The sequence below is a fragment of the Ranitomeya variabilis genome, chromosome 7 (assembly GCF_051348905.1).
Source record: "Ranitomeya variabilis isolate aRanVar5 chromosome 7, aRanVar5.hap1, whole genome shotgun sequence".
NCBI lineage: Eukaryota > Metazoa > Chordata > Amphibia > Anura > Dendrobatidae > Ranitomeya > Ranitomeya variabilis.
This window is the reverse complement of record NC_135238.1, coordinates 166,324,766-166,346,205: the sequence shown is the minus strand read 5'-3', so window position 1 is coordinate 166,346,205 and position 21,440 is coordinate 166,324,766. Positions and strand designations below refer to the sequence as shown.

Sequence of the window (21,440 nt, the reverse complement as noted above, 5' to 3'; positions counted from 1 at the left end):
CGACGCAGCCTGGACCTCACCGAGGGAACCGGCAGCGTTGTTTGCTTAAAATGCGCGCTTTTCCTTCCTTCCGTGACGTCACGGCTTCTGATTGGTCACGTGCCGCCCATGTGGCCGCGACGCGACCAATCACAGCAAGCCGTGACGTAATTTTCAGGTCCTTCTAGGCATTCAGTATTTTAAAATTACGTTCCGGCTTTGTGATTGGTCGCATCGCGGTCACATGGGTGACGCGACCAATCACAAGCCGTGACGTCACGGGAGGCAGGAGACGCGCGCATTTTTAAAATTACGTCACGGCTTGTGATTGGTTGCGTGCCGCCCATGTGACCGCGACGCGACCAATCACAGCAAGCCGTGACATAATTTCAGGTCCTGATGCCTATTTCTGCATTCAGGACCTGAAATTACGTCACGGCTTGCTGTGATTGGTCGCGTCGCGGCCACATGGGCGGCACGCGACCAATCAGAAGCCGTGACGTCACGGAAGGAAGGAAAAGCGCGCATTTTAAGCAAACAACGCTGCCGGTTCCCTCGGTGAGGTCCAGGCTGCGTCGGAGAGGTGAGTATAGCAATATTTTTTATTTTAATTCTTTATTTTACACATTAATGTTGTTTCGATACCGATACCCGATACCACAAAAGTATCGGATCTCGGTATCGGAATTCCGATACAGCAAATATCGGCCGATACCCGATACTTGCGGTATCGGAATGCTCAACACTAATAATAATGTGACAAAGCTCATTAAAGGGTCAATATTTACTTTTAGGATTGCTACTTCCAGTAGGTGGCACTAGAGTTCAAATCATCTTCTCTGAAAAGAAAATTTGCACCATTAAAATGCCAAACAGACCAGTCAGCGATCTGAGACAGATCCCTCGGTGATCTCAGTCTGTGATCTCAGACAATTGTAACCTCCAGTGATGTCAGACCCGAGAGTGCAACTCACTGTTTTGCTTATGGTTCAAAGAATTGTGATGAATAAATAAATGCTCACACGAAAACTGAATAAGACAAAAATGAATTTACTTAATAAAAGATAATAAATATAAACAGTTACTAAAAATAGCACATAATGAATAATCATAAGTAATACATTACATTTGAGATGGTAGGAGTCAATTCAGCCTGCTCTCTGTGTCCTTGCTCATCTGAATCTGTCTGTCTCTGTGTCTTTCTGTGTCCCCCTCTTCTCAGGCCATACCTCATTTATATGTTAAAAGCTTTTGATCTATACCCTGTTATCTGAGGCTTTGTCATGGTGTGTGTACTGAAGCCTTCAGGCCAAATAGGTAAGAACACCACCTAGCATCCCTAGGGCTTAACAAGTATCTGTCTAATTAACATGTACATGATACCATCTCATGGGAACAAGTCCAATACCTTGCTTCATCTATGAAGATAAGTGTAAAGAGTACTCTAAAATGTAAATTACTGGGTCATTTACATTCACTTTGCTAAGGGTACTGTCACACAGTGCAATTTTGATCGCTACAACGGCACGATTCGTGACGTTCTAGCGATATCGTTACGATATTGTTGTGTCTGACACGCTCCTGCGATCCGGATCCCCGCTGAGAATCGTACGTCGTAGCAGATCGTTTGAAACTTTCTTTCGTCGTCTAGTGTCCCGCTGTGGCGGCATGATTGCATCGTGTGACACAGGTTGTATACGATGTGCGCACAGTAACCAACGGCTTCTACATCGCAAATACATCATGAAATTATCGCTCCAGCGCAGTGTATTGCAACGTGTGACCGCAGTCTACGACGCTGGAGCGATAAATATACGACGCTGCAACGTCACGAATCGTGCCGTCGTAGCGATCAAAATTGCACTGTGTGACAGTACCCTTAGACTGACCATTTGACATGTTTCTCCACAAGTTTTCAATTAGTTTTCTGTGGACTCCATTGAAAAAAAAAAAATATATATATATATACTAATAACAAAACCAATCAATATCTCTATCATTCGTATTAATTAATTGGAGTGTTGAAATAATTTAATATATAACATACAACACATTCCACCCCTGATTTCAATCACTTTAATTGAGGTGAGGGGGGTGCAGGTGTCCATGGCTGGGTTCCTTCATCTTCTATTGCTGCAGCTGGTCAGGGCTTCAAATTATATGCCATTTACACTCAGGCACAAGCTTACTAGGGTTAGTTCTCTCCTTGCTTGTCATCACCTGGCGGTTCTGAGGTTCACCCTGGTCACAGCTTAGCAGCATCTGAGCTCGGTCTCAGCACTCAATTGGACATTGGCACAGATAGAGCCTGCACTATTAGAAAGAAATTCAAGGTCACACTTGAAAAAGTTCAGTCCAAAGCAACAATCCAAGATGTATTAACTTGGTCCATGATAACTCAGTCCAAAAGTTCTGGTCCTGGTGGCTTATTTTTCCACCCCTTCATCAAATGAATAAAACAAAAATACCTGGTCCAATAAAATATGCCCAAAACCTTTGAAATTTTCTACGGTAGCAATCTATCTATAGACTCAATAAAACGTGTAATATATATATATATATATATATATATATATATATATATATATATATATATAATGACTTATACATTGAAATATATCATAACTCCAAAATATCAAACACAGTTATTAAATGCATCAAATTAATAGCAAAAAAAAATTGCATAATAATGATCATAATTACAAAGATAATAATGTCAATAAGAATTTCAAAATAATGTTAATAATCAAAATCAGAAGGTGGTCTGGTCAGATTAAATCAAAATTGAACTTTTTGGCAACAATGCCAAACAATATGTTTGGCGTAAAGGCAACACAGCTCATCATCACCCTGAACACACCATGCCCACTGTCAAACATGGTGGTGGCAGCATCATGGTTTGGGCCTTCTTTTCTTCAGCAGGCACAGGGAAGATAGTTAAAATTGATGGGAAGATAGATGGAGCCAAATACAGGACGATTCTTGAAGAAAACCTGTTGGAGTCTGTAAAAGACTAGAAACTGGGACGGAGATTTGTCTTCCAACAAGACAATGATCCCAAACATAAAGCAAAATCTACAATGGAATGGTTCACAAATAAACGTATCCAGGCGTTAGGATGACCAAGTCAAAGTCCAGACCTCAATTCAATCGAGAATCTGTGGAAAGAGCTGAAAACTGCTGTTCACAAACGATCTCCATCAAACCTCACTGAGCTCGAGCTGTTTGCCAAGGAAGAATGGGCAAGAATTTCAGTCTCTCGATGTACAAAACTGATAGAGACATATCCCAAGTGACTTGCAGCTGTACTCGCAGCAAAAGGTGGCGCAACAAATTATTAAGTTAAAGGGGCTGAATAATATTGCACGCCCCACTTTTCAGTTATTGAATTTCCACAAAAATTTAAAATAACCAATAAATTTTGTTCAACTTCACAATTGTGTTCCACTTGTTGTTGATTCTTTGCCAAAAATTTACATTTCGCATCTTCATGATATGTGGGAAAAGGTTGAAAAGTTCCAGGGAGACAAATACTTTTGCAAGGCACTGTATTTTTTATATTTTTAAATATATATATTTTTTACTATTGATACGCTTCAATTAGTGTCCATGGGAGACTTGAAGATACCATAACCCGATCAGCTCTGCTACATAGAGGCGATGATAAGATCGCCTGTATGTAGCAGAATTACTCACTTGCTATGAGCGCCGACCACCTGGCAGCGCTCATAACAAGCTGGCAATGGCAACCATAGAGGTCTGCACGAGACCTCTGGTTTGTCATGCCAACCCATCGTTGACCCGCGATCACATGACGGGGTCACCGATGGGCGGTTTTACGGCGCACTTGCCAGAAGCGTGTGTTAAATGCCGCTGTCAGAGTTTGACAGCGGCATTTAACAGGTTAACAGCCACAGGAGGATCGTGATTCCTGTTCAAAACAGCTGACATGTGCCGGAAAACATGTTGGCTCAGCGCCGGAGCCCACATCAAAGGAAGGGTGTCCGACATTGGCGTATTATTACTCCCGATGTCAGAAAGGGGTTAAAACTAACTTTTTAATATTAGATGTAAAATAAACATTATGTTTTAACTATTTTTATTTGTCGCTTCTATTTTTTTAATCCTGGATGTTAATTTTAGACTTCCATGGCAAATATCTGTGATCAATATGTTCTAGCTAGAATAATGTTGGGCAACTTGGAGTTTGTGGACATCTCCTATTCTAAATTACCGATTACCCTGTAAGTTGCATTTACATTGTAGCCAATAATCACCAAGCAAATAATCGGCATATCTTAACAGACTGTCAATCACCCAATATACCAGCAAAATGTTCGTTCACCTAGTGAAAAATTTTTATGCTTGCTCAAAGTGAACCTGCCAGCAGTATTTTGCTAAGTAACCTACAGACATTGTCAGGTTGGCAGTGTTATACTGATTGAAATTATACCTGGGGTAAAGAAATCTGTCTTGTGGTTCTCGTGTTAACAGTGTTAGACGTTTTCAGCTACTGATATGCTTATGCTCCGGGGCAAGACTGTAGGCAGAAGCTTATCTTCCTGCTCTTAGCCAGTGAAGCCAATAAGAGACCTGCCCACAGTCCGTCCTGAAATATAAACAGTCTGTCTCTGTCTCTATGATGAGGAACGTGTTTGTGCTTCGGGGCTGCCTGTGGGAAGGTCTGTAATTTTTTTTCGCTAGCTTAGATAAGACTCTGTGTCTGTAGGTTACCTGGCAAAATCTTGCTGACAGGTTCACTTTAAATATCATTGTTCTCGGCAGCAAATCGTTCTGTGTCAACATGTGAGGCTAAGAACAATGCTATGTTATGCATGCTGAATTGTCATATTAACCCCTTAGTGACTGAGCCAGTTTTGACCTTAATGACCAATGTGTCATTTTATGTGCTAAATAATCTGGAACACTGCCACAGATCCCACTGATTCTGAGAACGTTTTTTCATGACATGTTGTACTTCATATTACCCAGGACAGTGAACACCTGAGACAGCTGACGCCTCCCAGTCACAGATTGGCTAGCTGAGCTGTCAATAAACACACTGACAGCTCAGCACGGCCCAGAACCAGACTGGATGGTCATGCTGTTAATCAAAGTACTGACAGCTTCAGCACGCGCCTGTACCAGATTGGACGGCCGAGCTGTCAGCAACTGCATCCCAGACGCCCTGAGGGGTGGAACCGTGGCACCTAATAGGTGACATCTCTGATTGAAATTGTTCTCATCCTTTTCTAATTCAGCTGGTCCTGATGCCAGGGTAAGTGTTCATATCCACAGCTCATCTCAGCAGACATCCCTGTTCTCCAGTTTTCTGTAGCACATTACAGCACAGTGCCCTTAAAAGTAGCAGTGTCATTATAATGCCGCCTGAATAAAAATAGCCATCCATGCTGTTCTCTTAATAAAACCTATGTTGTGCACCCGAAGAAATAATTGCTCATCACTGTGCTCCCTGCCCAAAAGGTGTAACTCTCCTATACATGGCTTCCTCGCTAATAAAATATTGTTTCCACACCATCCTTCTTTTATGTACTTTAACTACCACAGCATCTCTCACCCATGAACTATGGTCACCACAACCATCAAATCTACCCCCATTATACGCCTTCTCCTTACACATACACTGTAGCCTACAAACTGCTCCTAATCTTCAGTGCCCCTTCAAACAATGTTCCATTTCCATACTGTGGCCCCTCCATCACAATGTACTCCCTCCATATTGTGCCCCCACTCTGTCCTTCAGTCTGTACACTGCCCCCATACGTTGTCCTCACACTGTCCCTCAATCTGTATATTGCTCTCCCCATACAGTGTCCTCATTCTGTCCCTCAACCTGTACACTGCTCTCCCCATACAGTGTCCTCATTCTGTCCCTCAATCTGGACACTGCTCTCCCCATACAGTGTCCTCATTCTGTCCCACAATCTGTACACTGCTCTCCCCATACAGTGTCCTCATACTGTCCCTCAATCTGTACACTGCTCTCCCCATACAGTGTCCTAATTCTGTCCCTCAATCTGGACACTGCTCTCCCCATACAGTGTCCTCATTCTGTCCCTCAATCTGTACACTGCTCCCCCCATACAGTGTCCTCATACTGTCCCTCAATCTGGACACTGCTCTCCCCATACAGTGTTCTCAGGCTGGTTTCACACTTGCGTTTTTGTAAGCTGCGTTTTAGCGCTACAAAACGCAAAAAACGCATGCGTTTTTTTCCCTATACTTAACATTAAAAACGCATGCGTTTTTTCGCATGCGTTTTGACGCGTTTTCGGCAACGCATGCGTTTTTTGACGCGTGCGTTCATTTGCAGAAATGCAACCTGTAGTAATTTCAGCATGCGTTTTTTCGCGGCAAAAAAATGCATTGCTGTCTATGTAAATGCATGCGTTTTTAAGCACATGCATTTGTTTGCGTTAAAAACGCATGCGTTTTTATAGAGAAACACAAGAAAACACAAAAAAAACAAGAAAACCCTAACCCTAACCATAGGGATCCAAACCCTAACCCTAACCCTAAGGCTAGGATCCCTAGTAACCCTAAGGATCCTAACCCTAACCCTAACCCTAACCCTAGGGATCCTAACCCTAACCCTTAGGGTTAGGGTTAGGATCCTAACCCTTAGGGTTAGGGTTAGGGTTAGGATCCCTAGGGTAATGGTTAGGGTTAGGGTTAGGATCCCTAGTAACCCTAGGAATCCTAACCCTAACCCTAGCCCTAGGAATCCTAACCCTAACCCTTAGGGTTAGGGTTAGGATCCCTAGGGTTAGGGTTAGGGTTAGGATCCCAAGGGTTATGGTTAGGGTTAGGGGTAGGGTTAGGGTTATGGTTAGGGTTAGGGGTAGGGTTAGGGTTAGGATCCCAAGGGTTATGGTTAGGGTTAGGGGTAGGGTTAGGGTTAGGATCCCAAGGGTTATGGTTAGGGTTAGGGGTAGGGTTAGGGTTAGGATCCCAAGGGTTATGGTTAGGGTTAGGGTTAGGGTTAGGATCCCAAGGGTTATGGTTAGGGGTAGGGTTAGGGTTTGGATCCCTTTATCACCTTGATGGTGGGGGGTGCCTTATCAGTGACCTGGTGACCAGGACATTCTAATAAAAAGCTACCCCTAACCCTAACCCTAGGGATCCTAACCCTAACCCTAACCCTCGCTAATTCTATTAATAGTGTGTTTTCTAGTTGATTTTGATGTTTGGCAGCTGTCACACACTTCTCAGCATGCGTTTCAAAAACGCAAACGCGGGAAAAAACGCATGTAGACGCGGGAAAACGCCGCGTTTTGCCGCAGTTGTTTTGGCGCAAAACGCATGCGTCTAAAAAACGCACCGTTTGCATGCGTTTTCATGCGTTTTTTCACCACGTGCGTTTTTTTTTAAAAACGCTGCAGATCAAAACGCAAGTGTGAAACCAGCCTCATTCTGTCCCTCAATCTGTACACTGCTCTCCCCATACAGTGTTCTCATTCTGTCCCTCAATCTGGACACTGCTCTCCCCATACAGTGTCCTCATTCTGTCCCTCAATCTGGAAACTGCTCTCCCCATACAGTGTCCTCACACTGTCCCTCAATCTGTACACTGCTCTCCCCATACAGTGTTCTCACACTGTCCCTCAATCTGGACATTGCTCTCCCCATACAGTGTTCTCACACTGTCCCTCAATCTGTACACTGCTCTCCCCATACAGTGTTCTCACACTGTCCCTCAATCTGGACATTGCTCTCCCCATACAGTGTTCTCACACTGTCCCTCAATCTGTACACTGCTCTCCCCATACAGTGTTCTCACACTGTCCCTCAATCTGTACACTGCTCTCCCCATACAGTGTTCTCACACTGTCCCTCAATCTGTACACTGCTCTCCCCATACAGTGTCCTCATTCTGTCTCTCACCACCTCACATACTGTAACTTCACTGAACAAAGTTTCAACCCAACAGTAAAGCTGCAGTCACACAGCCGTCGATTCTCTCATGCAAGAGAATCAAGCCAATTATGCAAATGATACTCGGCTCAAACTCTGACAACATTTGATTCTACTGTGATCCGATTCCCTAAAGGCCCCGTCTCACATAGCGAGATCGCTAGCGAGATCGCTGCTGAGTCACAAGTTTTGTGACGCAACAGCGACCTCAGTAGCGATCTCGCTATGTGTGACACGTACCAGCGATCAGGCCCCTGCTGTGAGATCGCTGGTCGTGTCGGAATGGCCTGGACCTTTTTTTGGTCGTTGAGGTCCCGCTGACATCGCTGAATCGTTGTGTGTGACACCGATCCAGCGATGTCTTCACTGGTAACCAGGGTAAACATCGGGTTACTAAGCGCAGGGCCGCACTTAGTAACCCGATGTTTACCCTGGTTACCAAAAAAAACAAACTGTACATACTCGCCTTTCGGTGTCCGTCAGGTCCCTTGCCGTCTGCTTCCTGCTCTGAGTGCCGCCGTACAGTGAGAGCGCAGCACAGCAGTGACGTCACCGCTGCGCTCTGCTCTCACTGTACGGCGGCTCAGTCAGAGCAGGAAGCAGACGGCAAGGGACCTGACGGACACCGAAAGGCGAGTATGTACTGTTTGTTTTTTTGGTAACCAGGGTAAACATTGGGTTACTAAGCGCGGCCCTGCACTTAGTAACCCGATGTTTACCCTGGTTACCCGGGTGCTGCAGGGGGACTTCGGCATCGTTGAAGACAGTTTCAACGATGCCGAAGTCGTTCCCCTGATCGTTGGTCGCTGGAGAGAGCTGTCTGTGTGACAGCTCCCCAGCGACCACACAACGACTTACCAACGATCACGGCCAGGTCGTATCGCTGGTCGTGATCGTTGGTAAATCGCTATGTGAGACGGGGCCTTTACATGAGAGAATCAGAGCACAGTTGAGGATAAGACAGAGAAACTAATTTCTTCATCTTCTCCTTGCCGTGGTAATCGACTGCACTTGGATGACTGCAGTGCAGTCTGATGTTTCACACACATCCATAGACTTGTATGGGTGCGCGTGATCCGAATATCATAGCCGCTCACTCACAGCATGCTGTGATTATTTGATTATTTTCTCATGCCAATTCAGCATGAGAAAACAATCGCAGATCTGCAATGCCCCATAGTATAACATTGGGAAGAGTGCTAAAACATCAGAAAGCACTCTGGCCATGTTATAAGCCAGTGTGAGTGTATCCTTACTTGTAACTTCATTTCTTCTAAGGACATAAAGTTCCTTCTTCTGTGTCTTCCTCTGTTTTGTGACGCTATCACACACAGCTTGTACTACCCCCATGTACCACACATTCAGCTTGCACCCCCATGTACTCCACAAACAGTCTGCAACCAAATGTACCTAACACACAGGTTGCACTCCCATGTACTTTACACATAGCTTGCACCCCCAAGTACCCCACATACAGCCTGCATCTCCATGTATCCCACATACAATCTGCATCCCCATTTACCCCACATTCAGTCTGCACCCCCATGTACCCAACATACAGCACAGCCTGCATACCCATGTGCTCCACATGTAGTTTGCACTCCATGTACCTCACACACAGCTTAAACCCCCATGTACCCCATATATAGTCTGCACCCCCATGTACCCCACACATAGGGGTACAAGCTATGTACAACACAAAACTTGCATGCCCATGTACCCCAAACACAGCTGCTCCCCCATATATATCACATATAGTCTGCACACCAAGTACACAACATACAGCTTGCATCCCCATGTACCTCACATACAGCTTGCATCTCTATGTACCCCGCACACAGCTTGCACGCCCATGTACCCCACATACAGATTCCACCCCCTTTGTGCCCCATATACAGCTTGCACTCCATGTACCCCTGTACTCTGATTCTGTCACCAGTGCCTCATCTTCTCCTGTTGCTGATGTCTCCTGCAAGGAAATAACAACTTCCTGCAATTTTTGTGATGGCTCCTCCACACGAGTCATATGGGCATGACACTCATCACATGTCCTTCAAAAAGAGAATTTATGTCTTCTGTCTGGGCAGAAAGCTGGTGAGCACTTCTCTGTCCATGCTGCATGGGAACTTACATCTCAAATTCCAAACTTCAACACCCTTCCTTCGAAAAAACACCGGTCTTGGAATTTGGTACAGCGTGGGTATGAAGGGGGAACATTTTTTAAAAAATTCTCCTTCAAGGGGTCTGCTGTGCTGGAGTACCTCTTTAGTACCACCCCGTGTTTCAGGAGGTCCACTCTGCTTTAGCTGGAGTCTGAATGAAGGACGCTGACTGGAATGGCTTCATTACATGGGCGCATATAAAATGTCACTGCTTCTCCACGTATTTCCAGTGTGACCACTCTTTACTCACAGGACACAGAATATATATCACAACAGATACAGAGGGCAGGCCAATTCAAAAGTGGCAGGCCAGACATACATTACAATAACCGCAGTGGGACTGTGGGAATTACAAAGGTGGGGGAGGTCAGAAGGAGAATATCTTGTCCCCTCTGCCCAGGGGCGCAGCCTTTGGGATGATGCATTAGGGACATGAATTTCACATGGAACCTATTATACATACATATAACTGCACAACATAATCTGGATGCTGGGGGCTTCTGTAACACGGCTCCCCCTTTCAGCGACGCGATCGGCATACACAGTCTGATCCTTAACAGATCGGTTTGGGGATGACCGAAGTTTATGGGGTTGGTACAAGTTCCGTTTGTCGACTTAGTCCATCGGCGTTACCGTTTTGTTTGCCGGGTCTGTAGTGGATGGTGAAGTCCAGAGGTTGTAGGGCTAAACTCCACCGCAGTAATCTGGCGTTGTCTCCGGAGACCCGATTAAGCCAGACTAGGGGATTATGGTCCGTTAGGAGGGAAAACTGTCGTCCATACAAATATGGTTGTAACTTTTTGAGTGCCAATACTACCGCCAGGCACTCCTTCTCGATGGCCGCATAGCTTCACTAGGCAGTAGTTTCCAACTCAGGTAAGCTACTGGGTGTTCTTGGTCATCCGGCCCGACTTGGCTCAGTACTGCCCCCAATCCAAACATAGAAGCGTCCGTGTGAACAAGGAAACGTTTAGTTGGATCGGGTGCGGCCAATACAGGGGTATTGGTGAGGGCGTCCTTTAGCTGGCGGAAGGCTTCCTCATACTCTGGGGTCCAGGTTACCTGGCGAGGTTGGTTCTTACGGGTCAGATCAGTGAGGGGCTTGGCTACGCTGCTGTAATTGGGGACAAATTTCCTGCAATACCCTGCTGTCCCTAGAAACGCCATGACCTGGGTTTTCATGCGTGGGGTGGGCCATTTGGCTATGGCCTCAGTCTTGGCTGGTTCTGGTCGCTGTTTCCCACTTCCCACCCAATATCCTAAATACTGAACCTCCGCTTTGCCCACGTGGCACTTGTTTGGGTTCAGGGTGATTCCGGCCTTGTGGATCCTGTCTAATACTGTCTCTAGGTGATTTAGATGCTCTTCCCATATCGCGCTGTAGATGGCGATGTCATCCAGGTAGGCACACGCATAGTTCTGGAGACCATCCAGAAGCCGGTCAGCCAGCCTCTGGAAGATCTCAGGGGCATTCTTCATCCCGAATGGCATAACTCGAAACTGGAATAAGCCGAACGGGGTGACAAATGCAGACTTGGGAATAGCGTCAGGACTAAGGGGAATCTGCCAGTAGTGCGTACATATAATCCCTTAAAACTTTACTTTTATTTGATATCAAATATAAAACCCAGACCCAATGAAAAAGGAAAAATAACAAATTAGTCACAAAAATACAAAAAACCTATTAAGGTCCTAGATACAGCTGCTACTTACACCTGCCTGACTGTGGAGGTTGGCACCCTAAGAATCGATTTTTTTGGCGCCCCCACTCAGCGTAGGCTGTCCCTCTCTCCCCTGCAATATCACTCTCAGTGCAGGTGGGAAAACAATATAGGGAAAGAGCAGTGGTGAAAAACCAACAACTATATAATGTAAGCCATAATAGAGACCTATATAGGTACCTCCATATAATAAATGAAGTTATTGGCACAACGCAAAACAACTTAGTTAATCCCCCATCAAAAGATACTCTCTGCCAATGGCAACTGTACTGGTACTTCCACAACACATGTATACTTATTGATATCCCAAATCAAACGCCACTAATCTGGCAGTGGAAAAAACTCCACTCAATGAGTATTCATAATGACTTAACATGTGTCGATATTTCCCCCACACAGTACATATCCAGTCATATGATACCCTTGGTAAAAATAAAAAACCACAGAGTAACCATAGAGAAACATCTCTAGATGGATAATGAGGGTAACTTAGCGTATGCCGGTCTTTCCTCAACGCGTTTCCCCGCTCTCATGGTTCATCAGGAGGAAGCGATATTCATGATGCCGGATGCTGCATGGATGTAAGGCAATCCAGGTAGGCACACGCATAGTCCTGGAGACCACCCAGAAGCCAGTCAGCCAGCCTCTGGAAGATCGCAGGGGCATTCTTCATCCCGAATGGCATAACTCGAAACTGGAATAAGCCGAACGGGGTGACAAATGCAGACTTGGGAATAGCATCAGGACTAAGGGGAATCTGCCAGTAGCCTTTGCATAGATCGATGGTAGTCAAATACTTTGCCCCCGCCAGCTGGTCTAACAACTCATCCACGCGCAGCATGGGATACGCATCCGTCACTGTTTTCTCATTGAGCCTGCGATAGTCTACACAAAACCGTGTAGTCCCATCCTTCTTGGGCACTAACACTACTGGGGATGCCCAGGGACTATCTGATTCTTCAATGACCCCTAAGCGCAACATCTCTCGTATCTCTTGTCGCATCCCTTCTCATACAGACTCAGGGGCGCGGAAGGGGGGTTGTCTCAGGGGGGTCTGATCCTGGGTCTCAACCTTGTGTTGTGCCAGGTGGGTGTACCCAGGTCTCCCCAAAAACATCCTCTGTTGCTGCCTCAACAACGCCTCTGCCTGCTGTCTCTCCCGGGGACCTAGGTCTTCACCCCAGTGTACCTGGTCCCATGTTTTAGACTGAGTCCTCTCCCCTAAGACATCAGGCAAGGGGAGTCCGGCTAAATCCTTTGCTTCAGGTGCACAGATGGCCACTACCTCTTCAGGGCGCTCCCGGTAGGGCTTCAGCATGTTCACGTGGAACATGCGGATAACCCTGGGGTCGTCACAATCGGCAACATTATAGGTGGTGTCGGCTATTTTCCCCACTACCTGGTAGGGCCCCTGCCATGCAGCTTGGAACTTGTTCTGCCTAGCTGGTTCTAACACCAGGACCTTCTGTCCTATCTCAAAGGTGGGTTCTCTGGCCCTCCGATCGTACCATACGCGCTGGCGCCGTTGGGCCACCTGCAGGTTCCCACGTACAGCCTGGGTCAGCTCCTGCAGGTGGTCCCGAAATTCCAGCACATAGGGTACAATAGGTACCACTTCTATGGTGCCCTCCCCTTCCCAGTGTTCTAGCACTAAGTCTAGGGATCCCCTTACCCGCCTCCCGTATACCAGTTCAAATGGGGAGAACCCCGTGGATTCTTGGGGTACCTCCTGATAGGCAAACAGGAGGTGTGGCAAGAATTTCTCCCAGTCCCTATAGGTCCTGGTAAAAGTCCCAATGAGTTGTTTCAACGTTCCATTAAAGTGTTCACACAACCCATTGGTTTGCGGGTGGTACGGGGCGCTCCTAATGGACTTTACGCCACACAGCTTCCACAGTTGGTTGGCCACTTCTGCTGTAAACTGGGTACCCTGGTCCGAGATAATCTCCCGGGGAAATCCAACCCTTGAGAAAAACTGGAGCAGAGCAGCCGCCACCGTCTCTGCCAATATGTTATGTAACGCAACCACCTCTTTATACCGTGTGGCATAATCTACCACTGTCAATATATACCTTTTCCCTGACGGACTGGGTTTGGCTAACGGCCCTATCAGATCGACCGCTACTCAGCTAAATGGCTCCTCCACAATAGGGATAATAATTTGGCCTGGCAGCGATCTCTTCTCTTGCCAATCTGCTGGCAACTGTCACATGTCTGGCAGTACTGACGAACATCATAGGTTACCCCCGGCCAAAAGAAGTTTTGTGTCAGATGATGCCTGGTGCGACTGATGCTGAAGTGCCCGGCCAAGGGTATGTCATGAGAGATTCGCAGTAACTCCTGCCTGTACTTCTTGGGAACTACCAGCTGTCGTTTTATAGTGTGGCTCGGCCCTGTGTGGTGCTGCTCGGTAACCCGGTAGAGGAGTCCCTGCTGCCATACAAAATGCTCCCCTTCCAGTACTCCTCTCCCCTCCTGTGCTTTCCCACGATATCCCTCTAATGAAGGATCCTCAAGTAACTCCTTCTTAAATTCAGCTGGGGTGGCCCAAGAAATGTGTCTGGCTATGGGAATACGTGTAGGGCTGGGGTGTCTTACCTGGTCCTCCTCTGAGTGTGATTCCGCCTCCGCAGCTCGAGCTTGTCTCTGGGTGGTCACAGGATGTCTCAGCCAGAGGGCCGACCGAGAAGGCAGACAACATAGGCCCCATATTATTTCCCAGCAAGACATCTGCAGGCAATTCCTCCATCAAGCCGACCTCAACCAGGCCATCCCTGACTCCCCAGTTCAGGTGAATCCTGGCAGGGAGCAGTCGATGTATGGCTCCCCCTGCTACACGGACTGCCACTGTCCGGTCCGTCTTCTCTTGGTCCCAGATGAGATGAGGTTTCACAAGGGTCAAAGTTGCTCCGGAATCTCTTAGTCCCTGCATACGTTTCCCATTAACCCACACGACCTGTCGATGCTGTTGTCGATTATCTGCCCGGGCCGCCTGCACGGGGTCTACTTCATGCAGCACTTCCTCCATCTCTTCCATCCCCTGGTTAGTCATAGCCCCCAATGCCGGATCAGCTTCGCCTTGGTAGCAGTGTACAGCGGCCCGGCTGAAGGTAGCTGTTCCCGACTTTGGCCACTGGGTACGCTGAGTCCGGTTGGGACATTGTCTTTGCAGGTGGCCCAGCTGATGGCAGGTGTGGCATCGCGCCCCAGGGGGACTGTGGTAGGTCGGGTTTTGAGCTGGTCTCCCGACAATCTTCTGTGGTTTGGGGGCTTCCAGACCCATGGGAGGACCCCTAGTGACCATCTTTGATCCAGCCGACTGAGACCTCCTGGCATCATGGTGTTCGTCGGCCAGACGAGCGGCCTCCTCAAGAGGCGTTGGTCGTCTGTCCCGAAGCCATTCCTGTGTCTCGGGGGGTTAGTCCATTAAAGAATCGCTCTAACAAGAAGAGCTGGAGGACGTCCTCCTTAGTATTTGCTTGGCTCCCTTGTACCCACTGTAGCAGTGACCACCGTAATTTACAGGCCCATTCAGCGTGGGTATCGGTTACCCATTTTATAAGTCCGCGGAACTTTTGGCGGTATGCCTCTGGTGTCAGCACATACCGGGCCAAGATCACTTCTTTGATCCGCTCATAGTCCATACAGTCCTCATCAGGTACCGTGTGATAGGCGTCCGCTGTCCAGCCTTTCAGCTTGCTGGCCAGAATCTGAACCTGTTCCTCCGGCTTCACTTGATGCAGGGCACACTGCCGCTCAAAGTCCTGCAGAAAGCCATAAATGTCTTCCTCTGCCTCCCCCAACTGTCGGAAGGCATTATACTGCATCTTTTTGTGGCTTACTGTTGAAGGTACCTGGGCGGAGGCCAGAGCTCCCCCTGCTCGCTGACTCTCCTCTCTCAGCTCTGCCATCTCCACCTTGGCCAGCTCTATTTTGGTCTGCTCTGCCATCTTTTCCTTCAGATCCATACGCACATCAGCCATCACCTCTCGTATGAGCTCTACTGCAGGGTTTGGGCCATAGAACGCCAGTCTGTTCTTTACCTCCCTCTGGAATTCAGTCTCCTCCACGTTCACATTGGTGGGTGCTGCACTGTCGTGTTCTATGATGGCTGCTATCAAATCCGCTTTTCTCTTTTGTTGCTGGCGATTAACCCTCGGGCTTCCACCAGATCTTTTAATGTAGTCCTCTTTAACTTCCGGTAGTTGTTTTCCATTCATTCCTTTCCTCCTGTAGATGGGGTATCACATCCCGCTGTCTGCCACCAGTGTAACGGGGTCTGCTATGCTGGAGTACCTCTTTAGTACCACCCCGTGTTTCAGGAGGTCCACTCTGCTTTAGCTGGAGTCTGAATGAAGGACGCTGACTGGAATGGCTTCATTACATGGGCGCATATAAAATATCACTGCTTCGACACGTATTTCCAGTGTGACCACTCTTTACTCACAGGACACAGAATATATATTACAACAGATACAGAGGGCAGGCCAATTCAAAATTGGCAGGCCAGACATACATTACAATATCCGCAGGTGTCCGGAGCCTGCCGATATTTACTGTGGGAATTACAAAAGTGGAGAGGTCAGAAGGAGAATATCTTGTCCCCTCTGCCTGTGGGCTGATGCATTAGGGACATGAATCTCACATGGAACCTATTATACATACATATAACTGCACAACATAATCTGGGTGCTGGGGGGTTCTGTAACAGTGGTATTGCCCGTGCAGCCTTCCACCCTAGTCACTTGCCCTCAGGTGCCTAGTGGCAAATATGGCCCTGCTCACTCCCATAGTGGCATAATAACTATTGATGAGCGAGTGTACTCGTTGCCCGGGTTTTCCCGAGCATGCTCGGGTGACCTCCGAGTATTTGTTATTGCTCGGAGATATAGCTTTCATCACCTCAGTTGTATGAATTTCGGCTTCCAGATAGGCTGATTACATGTGAGGAATGCCTGTTTGTTAGGGAATTCCCACATGTATTCAGAGTATCTGGAAGCCATAAATCATGCAACTGAGGTGATGAAAACTATATCTCCGAGCAATAACAAATACTCACCAGAGCAACGAGTATACTCACTCATCACTAATAATAACATTATAAGTGGGATGATTAGTCACCAACAAGTCACCAACTAATTAGCATTTTGCAAGCCCAACTATAAAATTAAGTTTAATCATATTCCAAAATCTTAAAGAGGCATGTTAGAAAATATAAAGGGATCAATAAATACTTGTTGGCGGTTTAAGGGACCTGGGGAAGCTGACAGGCTCCCTTTAAACTGACTTTGCCAGAACAGCATGACTGTGTGTTCAAACTAAGCACCACAACTCCATACATCATCGTGGAGCCAATCATTTAAATCCACCTTCTCACCTCCTTGTGTCCCTCTGTCTCCACTCACTCCACATTTTTTATTGACAGCTCTGGCTTCGTAAAGCCAGAGAAGGGTGGAGATAGATGGAAAGCAAGCAGGTGGGAAGGTGGATTTAATTAAATGTTTGGCCCTACCATGATGCACTGAGCGCCTGCACTTGGATTGAACAGTCAATAGTAGTGTTGAGTATTCCGATACCGCAAGTATCGGGTAACGGCCGATACTTGCGGTATCGGAATTCCGATACCGAGATCCAATACTTTTGTGGTATCGGGAATCGGAATCGGAAGTGTATGGTTCCCAGGGTCTGAAGGAGAGGAAACTCTCCTTCAGGCCCTGGGATCCATATCCATGTAAAAAATAAAGAATTAAAATAAAAAATAGGGATATACTCACCCTCTGACGCGCCCTGGTAGTAACCGGCAGCCTGCTTTGCTTAAAATGAGCGCGTTCAGCACCTTCCATGACGTTACGGCTTCTGATTGGTCGCGTGCCGCTCATGTGACCGCCACACGACCAATCACAAGCCGCGACGTCATCCCTCAGGTCCTAAATTCCCTTCTAGGAATTTAGGACGTGAGGGATGACGTCACGGCTTCTGATTGGTCGCGTGGCGGTCACATGAGCGGCACGCGACCAATCAGAAGCCGTGACGTCATGGAAGGTACTGAACGCGCTCATTTTAAGCAAAGAAGGCTGCCGGTTCACAGCGGTAAGGTCCAGGCTGCGTCGGAGAGGTGAGTATATCAATATTTTTTATTTTAATTATTTATTTTACACATTTATATGGATCCCAGGGCCTGAAGGAGAGTTTCCTCTCCTTCAGACCCTGGGAACCATCAGGGATACCTTCCGATACTTGAGTCCCATTGACTTGTATTGGTATCTGGTATCGGTATCGGCGAGATCCGATACTTTGCCGGTATCGGCCGATACTTTCCGATACCGATACTTTCAAGTATCGGACGGTATCACTCAACACTAGTCAATAGATTAAATTTCAAGTATTTATGATAACATTTTTAACAAGCATTTTGGTGGAGTTTTTGCACTTTGTTACATTTGTAGCATGCTTTTTAGGGCGTTTTTCAAATCCCATGGAAGAGTTTACTGGAAGTGCGTCATACTCAGAGATGCCACATTTTAAAAAACAAAGCCACAGACCCCCCATCCATACCTCCAAACAAAAATCACTTTATAATTTATTGCCTACCTTAACGTGAACATATCACTAGTTACATGGTGCCCAAGCCACAGGAATGTATTAATCTAAAACGCTGCGGTGTTTCAGAGTATTTTGAAGCACCCGCTCCAGATTCATTGAGAGGCGAGCGCCACTATGTTCACCTCACCACAAATCTTACTCCAGTCTCTGCTGGAGTAAGGTTTGTGGAGTAGCTAACGGCACTGCTCATCATGAATTTGACTGGTGGGAGTCATCATGCCAGGCCCCGGTCCCATTCCACCTCAACTTCGTTCACTTTAAGAGCTGGTGTACACACGCGAAAAGTTGCTTTTTTGGGCAACCTCGGGTTTGCACAATAAAATGGGACTCTTTAAAGCTTTTTTCACCAGAAATCTGGCAAATAAAGTTCTAATGAAATGCCCTCATTGTGTGAATCCAGCCCAACTGAGCTGCATATAACAATGTCTAATTTCTATGATAGTAAATTACTGGAGGAAAATGATCAGTGAAAATCATACACTTCATTCTATCTAAGAATACAAACGTCCAGGTAAAATATGGTAAACATATATTACATTCCACTTTTTACATGTAAGCAGGGCTAGTGTTACATGAGTTATTCATATATTGTCACTTTGTTAAACCTGATAGAACAAAACGTCCAATCTTTGACATTCTTTTCTTAATCTTTTGAGGCAAGGCAGGCATCAATATAGCTGTATCTGATACATTGACTGAATGAAGTGGTGGAATGTCTAATCCGTTGCCTGTTGTGTCAATTACCTTGGGTCCAATAAAAAAGAAGCAGGGTCCAAATGGGGTTTTCACTCTCCAGTACGAATTATTGCTGTTCCAGTACACAGCATAACTTTCAATGTCAGATCTAAAAACCCAGTGCTGAATGCCACAATCCTCCCTTTGAAGCCCCCAGATTTTGGGGGGTGAATCTGAAGTAAATGCGTGGAAAATCCGCTCCCATATCATCTTTAATGGCCAAAAGGCCTCTTTAAATTCTATCATTATTCTTAAATGCGACTCATTGTTGATTAATGCCATTGTTTCTTCTTTCCTTAAGGTCTTCTGAAGTAAAGAAGAAGATTGTTATAGTAGAGATAAATCTGGAACAGAAGACAAAATTCATAATTAAAACATTTCCAATTCATGGGGAATCATCCAGTGCGCATCAATGCTATTTCAAATTTTCTTTTAATCGAATATGTAGCCAATCATATTCAAGGAAAACCACATTATACATCAGTCAAAAGCCTCTCACACAGTCAAATCACATCTCATGCTTTCCACTGAGGAAGGGCAACACACTGAAACACGTCTGCAAATTAGGATTCTGGCAAATACACTAATTTGCGCTGTTATAAAAACAAGAAAAGAGTGCCAAACTGGTTATACCAGTACCGTCAATAAGGCCGACCAAAGTGATCCGTTAAAATAAAAGCTAAAGAGCGATTAACAGCCTGCCCATGTAGTCAAGGTGCATTGTTATGGAAATATTAGGGTTGGATAAATATATCCCTGTGCGTGCTGTGGCCGCTCCCAATTAGACTGAGTATTTTGAGCGCTCAAAGGAATGAGACTGCAACACCATTGTGTCAGAACAACATTCCATCAATACTGAATTTTATTGTACATACATAGTTTTATATTTTCACATAGAAAGGAGTGGTTAGGGGTTGTCAGGGGTGGTTAGTTAATTACCATATTGTCTAGCTCCTCTGTCATTGGTTATCTAAACATATATGGAATATTGTGATTAATGCTCATATGACTGCTGATTAAGCTGAGACATTCGATCAGCAGTCATCAAACATCTGACATTCTTCTGCTTTTAAGGATGGAAAACCCCATACGATCTGTCTGGTTTATATTAGTTCATGTCAGCCATTTTATGATCTGTCTAGGTTATATTAGTTTGTGTCAGCCATTTTAAACCATTGATTATAATGTATATATTAGCTGTGAGCATATAAGTATATATTTGATTATAGAGGAGTATACATGCAAGTGAGATCTACATGATATATATATTTCTATCACAAGCCCCCCTTAGATATCACTTGCCCTAATCCTAGCCTCCTGTCCCAAAGCGCTGCAACTCTTTTGTGCTGTTGGCGAACTGACACAAGCCTAACGCCTGTGCCCCACTCCATACAGACTTTTCGCAAATGGGCGGTCAGGAGATCTGTCCCTAACGGGGGTTCATTGCAATCAGTCTCTTAGTCAATAGCATGTGTAGTGAGCGATGTGTAGTCTTTATCAGGTAGGTCATCTTTTCCGGTCAGGCAGGGCATCCACGACATCATTCTGGCTTGGGTGTCATCTTCTGGTAGGGGAGCTTTTCTTGCCATGCGATGAGTGGATCCAAGCGAGTCTTCCCTCCAGTTTCACAGAGTTTGGTGTCATCAGCGGCACTTGAGCAGGACCATCAAATCTGGGATCGAGTGGTGTTCTCCTTACAAGCTTTTTCACCAACACCCAGTCTCCTGGCTTCTAGGAGTGCATACCGGACACTGAATCTGGATCTGGCAATGAAGAAAAACTCGAGAATGGATGTTAGCAAGTTTCTTGGAGATTTCAATTACATAAGCAGACAAAGTATCATATTACATAATCAGCTGCTGAGGGAAAGGATACCCCTAACCTGGGACTAGACACAAACAAAATTTCATATGGTGACAGCTTTCCTGGGCCTCTGGGAGTGTGCCTAACACTGAGTAGTGTGATTGGGAGTGTGTAGGCCTAAGTCTGATCCTACTGCTGACTAGATCTCTCGTGTGAGATTTGCTGTGAATGCGGGTCCCTGGTCACTCTCTATCACTTCTGGGACCCCATAGCTGCATATCTCGTCTCTGAGAGTAGCTTCTTTGCAGTAGTCTTTGCTGACTGGTTTTTCACTGGGAAAGCTTCTGGCTGTCATCTTGAGAACATGTCCACGGCCACAAGGGCATATTCGAATTCTCCACTTGGCGGCATCTGGATGTGGTCTATCTGGATCCTCTGGAAGGGGGTACAGTGGTCTGGCAAGTTGATGTGTGGGAACTTTCTTCATTCTTCCAGGGTTGCA

At 46.2% G+C, this 21,440-nt stretch overlaps 1 long non-coding RNA gene across 1 annotated transcript in view; it reads right to left on the bottom strand.

Annotated features, from left to right (window-relative positions):
• The window catches only part of LOC143784233 (uncharacterized), a 75,232-nt gene that overhangs the window by 2,893 nt on the left and 50,899 nt on the right, over positions 1-21,440 (bottom strand). Inside the window, exon 2 of the long non-coding RNA XR_013217744.1 lies at positions 19,145-19,479. This is a non-coding gene — a long non-coding RNA (uncharacterized LOC143784233). The remainder of the gene's footprint in view (positions 1-19,144; positions 19,480-21,440) is intronic.